This window comes from Dermochelys coriacea, chromosome 7 (genome assembly GCF_009764565.3).
Source record: "Dermochelys coriacea isolate rDerCor1 chromosome 7, rDerCor1.pri.v4, whole genome shotgun sequence".
Lineage (NCBI taxonomy): Eukaryota > Metazoa > Chordata > Testudines > Dermochelyidae > Dermochelys > Dermochelys coriacea.
In genome coordinates this window covers 60,228,812-60,239,673 of record NC_050074.1, presented here as the reverse complement: position 1 = coordinate 60,239,673, position 10,862 = coordinate 60,228,812, and positions in this window count along the sequence as shown.

Below are 10,862 nucleotides of genomic sequence, written 5' to 3'. Positions count from 1 at the left end.
AGCAGGAGGGGCTGGATAATCTCCATCCAAGAATATTTAAGGAACTAGCACATGAAATTGCAAGGCCAAAAACAAGGATTTTTAATGAACCTGTAAACCAAATGGTTGTACCCTATAACTGGAGAATTGCAAATACAGTACCTATATTTAAGAAAGGGAAAAAAGTGATCTGGGAAACCACAGGTTTCTTAGTTTGATCTCAGTTGTATGCAAGGTCTTAGAACAAATTTTGAAAGAGAAAGTAGTTAAGGACATAGAGGTTAACGGTAATTGAAATAAAATGCAACATGGTTTTACAAAAAGTAGATCGTGCTTGACCAAACTGATCGCTTTCTTTGAGAAGATAACCAATTTTTTAGACAAAGGAAATGCAGTAGATCTAATATACATGGATGTCAGTAAGGCATTTGATACAGTTCTACATGGGAAATTTTTAGTTAAATTGGAGAAGATGGGGAGAACTGAATGGTGGTGAAGGAATGGGTTAAAGGGTGAAAGGTGAACTGTCAGGCCGGAAAGTGGTTATTAGTGGAGTTGCTCAGGGATCAGTCTTGGGGCCAATCTTCTTTAACATTTTCATTAATGACTTTGGCATAAAAGTAGGAGTGTGCTAATAAAATTTGTGGATGACACAAAGTTGGGTGGTATTGCCAATACAGAGGAGGACCGGAATATGATACAAGAAGATTTGGATGACCTTGAAAACTGGAATAATAGAAATGGGATGGAATGTAAAAATGCAAAGGGCCAGGCCATATATTTAGGGACTAACAACAAGAATTTTTGTTATAAAGTGGGGACTTATCAGTTAGAAGTGACGGAGGAGGAGAGACCTGGGTGTATTGTTTGATCATAGGATGACTGAGCCACCAATGTCATGTGGCCATGAAAAAGAATAATGCAATTGTAGGATGCATTTGGCAAGGTATTTTCTATAGTGATAGGGAAGTGTTAGTACCATTACACAAGACACTGGTGAGACCTCATGTGGGATACTAAGTGGAAAAAAAATGGTTATTCACCTTCTCGTAACTATTGTTCTTTGAGATGTGTTGCTCATATCCATTCTGACGATGGGGACCAGAACCGCAATGGCCAGGGTGGTGGTGAGTGGAGCTGGGCTGAGGAGTGGTACCGAGACCTGGAGTGGTACTGAGAGTGGGGTCTGCATAGGGATGCTGACCGGTGCTGGGGTGACTGGTGATGCCAATTGCCATGACGATCAGTGTTGTGATCGGGAGTGCTGGCACGACCTGGAGCGGTGCCACAAGTCTAACCGGTTCTGTGAGTGCGACCGGTGCGGCAAGTCCGATTGGTGCCGTGATTGTGAGTGGCGCCGAGACTTCGAGCAGTGCCGGGACTCCAAGCTGCATCAGGGCCCTGTCAGCAGTGCTGAGAGACAAAGCATTGCCAGTTTGTCTCAAGATGGTACTGCAAGTTGTGGCACCAGAGGATTGGCGCGAAGGACCGGGGACCACGGCGCTGTCATGGCAATCAGGTCCCTCATGGCCTCAAAGGTGTCCGGAGTGGATGGCAGTTCCACCTCCTCAATCACCTGTCTTGGGGAGTCCAACGGCACCGGACTTGACGGTCCCACTTGCGAGGCCGAAGTCAACGGTGCTGGCTCCAAAGTTTTCAGCACTGGGTGCTCCTCTCTGGGACGCACCCCATTGGCCAGCTCCAAAGGGGTGGGTCTCAGAGTCAGAGATCCATTCGTCCCCTATTTTTGGTGCCGCTTCTGTGCCGGGAATGGGACCAGTGCCAGGTCAATAGCACTCTTCCAGAGTCCTTCCGCAGTGCCACTTCTACCATTGCCACCAGGGCACTGCGCAGTGATGAGCTCAGTGTCGGGTCTTGCCACGCCAATGTGGGTTGCGGTCTAAATGCATAAGGAGCTGCTTTAGGTGGAAGTCCTGCTCCTTTTTTGTTCTGGGGTGAAACCCTTTACAAATCGTGCACTTGTCCACTAGGTGTGCTTCCCCCAGACACTTTAAGCAAGCATTGTGGGGGATCACCCGTTGGCATGGGCTTGTTGCAGGACTTTCAGGGTTTGAACTGTTGGGATTAGGCATACCCCGAGTCCCTAGGGGGAGTGCGGTCGGTGTGGAGGAGAAATCCTCCACTCCCAACAACTAACTGCTGTAACGACAGAAAACACTTAAACTAAATTTAACTAGACTAGGAATAACTCTAAACTGCACTAAACTGAAAGGCTAGGGAAAAATGAGGAGAGCTTGATAAGCAAGTCACGACAGTCCCAACGACGGTCACTTGCAGTAAGAAGGAACTGGGGAGGTGCCGGATTGGCGGGATCATATATTGAGCGCCATGTAGGCGCCATTCCAGGGGGCTCCACAGCCAACCCAATGGGTGCTGCTAGGGGAGAAACTTTCTGATGACTGTGCATGTGGCGAGCACACACCTAATTGGAGTCGATATGAGCAATCACGCAAAGAAGAATTCTGGTTTCCCATGGTTAAGAAAGATGAACTCAACCTGCACAGGTGCAGAGAAAGGCTACTAGGATGATCAGAGGAATGGAGAACCTAGTTTATGAGAGGAGACTTGTGGAGCTTGGCTTGCTTCGCCTAACAAAACAAAAGCTGAGGGGACATATGACTGCTCTCTATAAATACATCAAAGGGGTAACAAATATCAGGGAGGGAAAGGAGTTATTTAAGGGCCAATGTGGGCACAAGAATAAATGGATATACGTTGGCCATCAACAAGTTTAGGTTTGAAATTTTATGATGGTTTCCAGCCATCAGAGGAGTGAAGTTCTGGAACAGCTTTCCCATGGGAGGGGTTGGGGGCAAAACTTAAACTTATCAAGCTCTGCCTTGAAACAAGTTATGGAAGCAGTGGTATGATGAGGTTGCTTACAATGGCATATATTCCATCCACAACTGCTTTTAGCAAATATCTCCAATGGCCTGGTATGGGACATTAGATGGGGAGGGATCTGAGTTACTACAGCAAATTCTTTCCCAAGTATCTGACTGGTGGATCTTGCCCACATGCTCAGGGTCTAATTGACTGCCATATTTGGGGTCGGGAAGGAATTACCCCCTCCCCCCAACCCCGTCAGTCAGGTTGGCAGAGACCTTGAGGGAGTTTCGCCTTCCTCTGCTGTGTGGGGGCATGGGTCACTTGCTGATTTGAACTAAAGTAATTGATGAATTCTCTGTAATTTCAAATCTTGATATAAAGACTTGAGGACTTCTGTAACTCAGCCAGAGATTATAGGCCAACTACAGGAGTGAGAGGCTGAGATTCTGTGGCCCATGATGTGCAGGAGGTCAGATGATCGTGATGGTCTCTTCTGGCATGGATGTCTACAAGAGGCATAAAGCCTTGCCCAAGTTACAAGCTGATCCCTGCAATGCCAGAAATAGAACGCAGATTTCTTGAGTTCTAGGCCAGGGCCTTCTGTTGCAGATCAGCATTTCACACTGCTTAATGTCTCTCTCCTGTCTGGTGATATACACAGTTACAGAGGCTCACAATACCACTGCTCAAATATTACCTTGTAACATCTGTATCTCATATTATAAATGAGATGGACACCGGCAGCAAGTTACAAGCATTTCATTATGTCTAAACGTATTCTTATAATTCTGATATCTGTTTTAACAGTACTGACACACATGAGTTAGACTGATTCCACCTATGTAATTCAATGGAGACATGGGACCTGGCACCTTGTCTGTCAGCATCACACCATCAATATTACAATAGGACCTGCTATGATCTTTGCAATGCTGGCAAACCAGGTGCCAGCTCGTGCCAAGGTCCCCATGTCTCAGCTGATCACTGACAAATACAGAGCTGGGATTAGTCTGGCTGACGTGTTAGTATGGTTAAAATAGGTATTAGAATTATAAGAATGTGTGTAATGCATGCGGCAACTCACAAGCATTTGATAAAGTCTAAACACTAATCTCACTTATAACATCGGTATCCCATATGGTAAAATAATATTTGAGCAGTTGTATTGTGAGCCTCTGTGACTGTGCAAATCACCAGACGGGGAGAGACATTTTATTAATTAGTGTGAAGGGCTGATCTTCAATAGAAGATGTAACACCCTTCCCAAAAGGAAAAGTCCATCAACACCAGACCGACTATTGTGGGACATTGCAACTGGAACTTCCCTACGTGCAACCAACAAGGGACAAAAGACTTTCATTGTGCTGATCCCAGCAAAGATGAGTCATGCAAGTGGACTCCTCCCCTCAGCTGAGCTTGCAGCTCAGAGCATGTGGCAGGAGAGGGATAAAACCCCACACCAAAGGAATTTGGTATCTCTATGCTGCTTGGACTCTGGGGAGCAAAGTGTTTCTAGGCATAAGCAAGAGATCCCCAACTCCCTAGCCTGGGTTAGCTCTAAAGGACATATAGAGCTTGCTGATTATAGAAGCTTCTATTACCTTTTGAAATTTAAGATTTTAACTCATTTGTGTATCTGTGTTTACCTGCTTTAACCTTGTAAATAACTCGTTTCCTTTTCTTAGTTAATAAATCTTTAGACAATTTATTATAGAATTGTCTACAAGTGTCTTTAATGTGAGATTTAAGGTGCAATTGTCCTGGGGTAAGTGACTGGCCCTTTGGGAGTAACCTGAATTCTGCTGTGATCCTTGGTGTAAGGGACCATCTACCACAAAGGTAGGCTCATCTGAGTGGTGAGACAGACCCGGAGTACCCACGGGGACTGTTTGTAACTACATGATTAGGCTGGTATAGTGCTGGAGGAGTTTACATTTGATGCTTGGTTGGTGAAATCTAAGGATAGAACTCACAGCCAGTCTGGGGTATTGCCCTGCTTCCTAACAGTCTGCCCTTTTTGGTTTTGCTTTTGGGTCTATTGGCTAGAAAGACTTCATCGGTTCATAATGTAAAATTTCTCATACCCCCGCTGGCAGCATCCAGGGGTCTCAGGCAGAATCTTGGAGGAGAAAAGAGCCCCATGACGTCATCTCCTGGTTCCGGAGGGTGAAAGGCTTACCTCATGGAAGAGCTGTGAGACAGCAGGGATGGGGGGATAGTCATCTCTTCTAGATAGGTCTCTCTGTCTAGAATATGAGCAAGAAAGGAAGAAAGAAACAAGGAGACCTGGGAAATACAGACATGCCCAGTCTTCATCATCTGTTCCAGTGATGTATGGAAGTAATAGAACTGATGAATTTCCGCCATCGGCTCCTGTGTTGGCTCTTATTCCAGCAATAGCCACAGTGCTGAACTGCAATGTGAAATGTAACAATGATTTCCCCTTGTCTCTGGTTCAAGGCTGCGAAAGGAAACGTAACCCAGAGATGGACTCGCCATCTTGTGTCGAAACTCTATATGCTAAGGAAAATAATAAACTCACTTGCAATAATGTCAAAACCCAGGAAAGCAGCTTGGGACATAGGCTGCCTACGGGGACATATATATGTGATCCCAAAGCTTTGAGAGAGGGGCTGAGTTTAATAAAGCTCTTGCAGCAGCCAAGCTAAGTGAAGCTGTGGCTTTTCTGAGCCATCTGCTTTGACCTGCAAAATGTGTGTACTCAGCAGTTAGGGTTCCAGCTGCTCTGACTCAGCGTTACAGTCGAGATGATGCTGCGCAAATAGAATCCCAATGCAGATGAGAGGTGGCAGATTAAGCATGTTGCTGCAGTGACCACGGTGCTTAAGCCATTTGCAGTGCAGCAAAGAGGGTGACAGGGCAGCCAGCACCGTAGCTTTGCCAGCAGCAGAGATCTTCTTGTTGAGCGTGTCTGAATTCCATGCTAACTATTTTTAGCTTGGCTTGGCTTGGTTGCTTAGGATGGTCAGGGGCATTCTGGATGACTCCTGGAGAAATCCAACACTTAACTACCTTCCCCTGCCTCCTCCCTTCTTCTGTCAGAGCCATCTTGTTGGGAAGGCTCTTCTGTGAGAGAAATTCCCACTGGCCGTAGCTCCTCCTCGGTTCTGCTGGAATGTCGTACATGGCACCTTAGCGGTGTCCTGTCAGCTCCTTGGTCTACGTCTCCTCTTATGTTTAGTGAAGGGACAGCATTTGGCAACTGAAAATATCAGAGCCTTCAGTCTGCCTACAATGGGGAACGGATACTGCAGCATATGATTATCTCTCACTTGTAAAGGGGGGAAACTGAGGCCTGGAGAGACGAAGGGAGCCGGGTCTGCAATAGTCTTCTGGAAATACCATTACTGTCTGTCACGCAGGAGTGCCCAGAGTTCCCAGCTGTGATCAGGCCCCATTTGAATGCCTGCATTGTCAGTGAAATCAATGAGATAACTCACATACTTAAATTAACCTTGTGCTTAGTTTAAGTCCTTGGCTGGATCAGGGCATGAGAACTAGATTGGTTGCAGGATCCTGCCCTGGAAGCTGTGTGATTACTTTCTGCCCATCTCTCCCAGGGTGCAGTCACTGTTGTGTAGAGTCAGGTGCTGGTTAATTTCACTTTTGGGTTCTTTAATTAGTTGCTCGAGTGCCCCATTGGTCTGCAGTGTTATAAGTCCCTTCTGAGCCTCAGCCAAAGAGCACGTGGGTCTATCACGGCCCCAGCAATACAGCCTCACAGCTTTGCTTCAAGGACCCAGTAGATTCTATTGACATTTTCAAGGAAATATATTTCCCTTGATTGTAGGGAATGCTCCTAAATCCAGGGCCGTGTTTGACCTGACAGCATCTCTTGAGTGGACCACAGCAAGGTTGAAAGCCACTGTGCTATTAGCATCCTCTATCTTCTACAGTATCTGGGTGTTATAGGGCAGCCCCTTCTGGAGCATGCTCCTGCAGCAGGACTGGCATACCTGCCCCAGTTACCCCATGCATGAAAGCTCTTGCCTTAATAATGCCCTTCCTTGGAGCCAGTTTATTACCAAAACATAGATCAAATAAAAAATTCCCAAACATAATCGACTTCCCACCCACAGCGGATATAGACTGTAAAATCCTGCTCGTCCCAGTGAGCACCCCCACCAGCCTCTGCTGGAGCCCTTGTGGACCATACTCTAGTGTTGTCCTTATCGGTCTTCTCTGTCCCTCTACCAGGACAGCCTCCCCAGCCTTTCCAGCTAGAGTGGATCCCCCTTCTTCCCTGGGGAACCCCCACAGCTTCTCTGCTTGGGGAGCATCCTCCCCAGGAGAGCACCTCTCATTGCCCCAGCACTCTCACTGTTCACGTGGCTGCAGCTCAGCCAGTGGGTAGGTCCCTTTGTTCCTCAACAGCTGCAGGTCCTGGTGGTCGGTATGCGTCGGTTCTGCATCTCTTGGGGGCTGACGGAGCAAAGGTAAATTGGAGCAATATAATAATCAGAGACCCTGAGGGTGTGGGTGTGCAGGGTGGTGCCACACACCCTTTCAAGGCAGGATGAGCCTGCCCTGCCTGGGCACCCTCCACCCAGGGCTTTCCTCACCCCAGAGCCCATGTGGAGGGCAAACGGTGCTCCCTGTGGTGAGCCCCATTGCGAGGTAGGTCGATCCCTCTTTGGGTGGAGTAGATCCTGGGACACTCACCCCTCCCTTGGCTTCTGGAGCAAGGGGGGACCTAGCAGGTGAGGGGAGCAGCGATCATCCCTCTCCAGCTGGGGGTCCTTTTGAGTATGGCCTGAGGCTGGGCAGCACTTGGGTGGTGGGACTGGTTTCCCCCCATCCAATTCTCTAAGCAGCCAAAGTGTTTCTGGCATAGCCGGCTGAGAGGGCCATGCCCATAAAACTGGGGGCTTCTGGTCAGCCAAGCCCCTCTGCCCTAGAGGCACAATGGGGTCTTCTCCCCTAATACACAGAGAGCAGCTGAAAAGCTTTGTCCCCATCCCTGTGTCCTGCTTCCCAACACTCTGTCCATGTGCAGGGAACGTCTAGGCTGTCTCAGCCGTGTGCCGACTCCCATGGCCTGCCGTTGGTTGCCCTAGCATGTCAGTCAGGCCCAGTAATGCCTCCTCTTCTCTGTCCCAGACAATGACACTGCTGGTGGGGTCTCAAGCAGAGGCAGGTGGCTTCAGTTCCTCTGTGTTGCTCTGGCTGTGGAAGCTGCATCCCCTAAACAGCCAGGGGCTGCACTGACATAGGGGCTGCAGGCCCTGACCCAGCAAGCAGTGTTTGGAACGTATGGAGCCCGACATCAGCATGAGCTGGGTCGTCAGCCTGTCTGCGTCAGTTCTGCCGGTCACTGTGCCATGCCTGCTGGGTCGGATATGTCGTCTGACTTGGCCCCCAGCTCGTAGCAAGCCAGCTGTGCCCGATCAGCAGAGAGGAAAATGGCAGGCCTGGAAAAGCTGTTCTGTATGCAGCTGTGCACTCCTCCAAATGCCTGGTCTGCCTAATGACCCACCTAGCCCTTCGGCTTCAGCGAGTGTTCCCTCCCAGCCATGGCCCAGCATGGCAACTTCCACTCTGCAGAACATTTTATGGCTTCATTATGTCCTCCTGTGACTGAGGCTTTACAGTGGAAATCAGGCTAACACCAGGGGGATGCAGCTGCTGGGGCCACCCAGCTGGTTTTCAGCCAGAGCAGCCGGTTAACTTATAACATGGTGACCAGTTACGGGCTGGCCCTGACATGGTCTCAAAGCCACGTCGAGTCTCTCGTTGCCTGGCAATGGAACTTCAGTAGTACCTGTGGTGTGTTCCACTGCGCAGCTTTGTGTCCTGCGCCTTTAAATCTCTAGGACTCTGCTGCCTGCCGAGAGGCTGCCACTTGGTTAACCCCCCTGCTCAGGCCAAAGAATTCCCGGAAGCTGCATGAAGCCTGCCCCATGAGCCCAGCAGGAGATGAAGAGATCCGCTGGGCTCCCCAGCCCAAGCGACCTCCCAGAAAGGGGAGGAGGAAGCAGAAGGCTGGGCATTGCTCTCCTCCTGGATTGCGGAGAAGTTTTTGTTCATCCACGACACCTCAGGCCCAACTGAGAACTCTGCGGTGGATTCAGCCAAGTCACATTAAACCAGGGCATGAGATAAGTATATCATCTCAACAGGCCATCTTCCCCTAGCCCGTGGGGATGTGGAGGGCACAAGAGCCACGGCCCATCCCAGACCCTGTGTGATTGTCAGCATGCCTCTGTTAGCACAATCCCTCCTGGAGCTTCCCATGGAGAGGTGCAGCTCTGCTCCATCCCCAATGTGGGTCTGGGCTTCAGAGGCACCATCTGGCCTAATGCCACAGGTGAGATAACTCACATTCTTACTTGGGGTGAATAATTCCAGCCTTCTTCTAGTGTTTGCAGTGCTTGCCGAGCCATCCGGTGGCAGCAGCTCTGTCAGCAGAACGAAGGGCCCTTCCACCACTATGGAGTCTGGTTACCTGACACTTGTTGACAACATGCACTGTTGACTGACGGAGGCCATGCTGCCAAAGCAGGTCATTGCACAGACCTCGTGTGTAGAGGTTGGCTGCAGATATTCCTAGGCCAGTTTGGAGCCTGTTCAGTAGAGTGCAAAGATGACATGGCAAGTTAAATCCCGGCAGTGGAATGGCCAGATCCGTGACCAGGAAACCATTTCAAGCATCTTTAGCCGACCACTCACCATGCTTTAGGGTTGCTGCTGACAGGTTCCGATCTGGCGGCTGAGACCACAATGGATGTCTTGATATAAGTCATGCTCTGAGGTGACTGAAGATGTCTGAGTACAGTGGGAGATCTGGACTGGCATGTAGCTTTTCCGCCAGTCTGGCTGTAGACTCTCTGCGACTAGTGTGTGGAGGAGCTATGTTGAATGCACTGGAGTTCCTTCCATGGATGGGCACATCCAGATGAGATCACTGCAGTGGCTGCACCTGAAACCCACTGGAACTGGAGGCTGGCACCGAACATGGCAGAGGCTCCGTGGGTGCACAGGATGCCAGGGCTCTGGGTTCAGTACTGGCTGCCTACTGGTTCCTGGATGGAGATTGAGATGTTCCTTAACTAACTTGACATGAGAGAACTTGCATGGGAAACATCCCAGTTGGGAAATTCTGGTTTTCTTATGGGAAAATTTGAAAGCTTTGGACAGTGTGGAAAAAGCTCCCTTTCCCACATGCTGTTACTGGACAAAGTTGGGAGGGGAAATTTTTCCATATGGGACCTGCCTATGTGAAAGACCACCCCTGGTGACAGTGCTGCAGCTGGAGTTGGCCAAACTGCTCAAGTGGGGATGCCCGTCACACATAACAGAGGAGGCTGCTGAAAGGCTCTTTCCAGTATGGGCCCCTCCTCACTTCTCACTGTGGTCTGAAATAGCCTGGATTTGTTGATCATCGTGGCTCATGGTGCAGCCCCTCTATTTTGGGAGGGTTGAGACTTGCAGGGGGCAGGAGAAGCTGTGAATTTTTGTTTGGGGGATGAGGGTTTGGGAGCAGACCCCTGCAGCAGGACTGGGATCCTGCGGGTTCTGCAGGGTGGGTAAAATGTACTTTGTTGCGGGCAGGATTGGGTAGGCAATAAAAGCAGACTGCGTTAATTTGCAGGAAAACGCTTTAAATGTAGCTATTAAAAGGTTTAAGCAAGGGATAGAAAGATATTCAATGTCTATTCTAACAGGAGTTAAGTATTTTATATGGTTTAAGCAAGATTTGTTTTATTCTTTCAGTGGTAAAATTGTCTGAATTCCATTTATGTTTATATATAATATATTAACCAACTTTTTTTGTTTGTTTTTTATTGGCATGGGGGACCCTGTCTCTCTGGTGGGATTTTCAGGATCTAAGGTTTTTGCGGGTTGGAGCAGGATAAAAATGCAAGAAATAATGTGGGACTAGGTAGGAGAGGGAATTGTGGAGTGGGATGGGAGCAGGATTAAAAAAAATCACCCGGCGCAAGGCTCTGTTTTAGAGTAGTGAGGGTTGGCTATTTCACATCTGTGGCTGGGTGTGTCTTGGATAGAGAGAG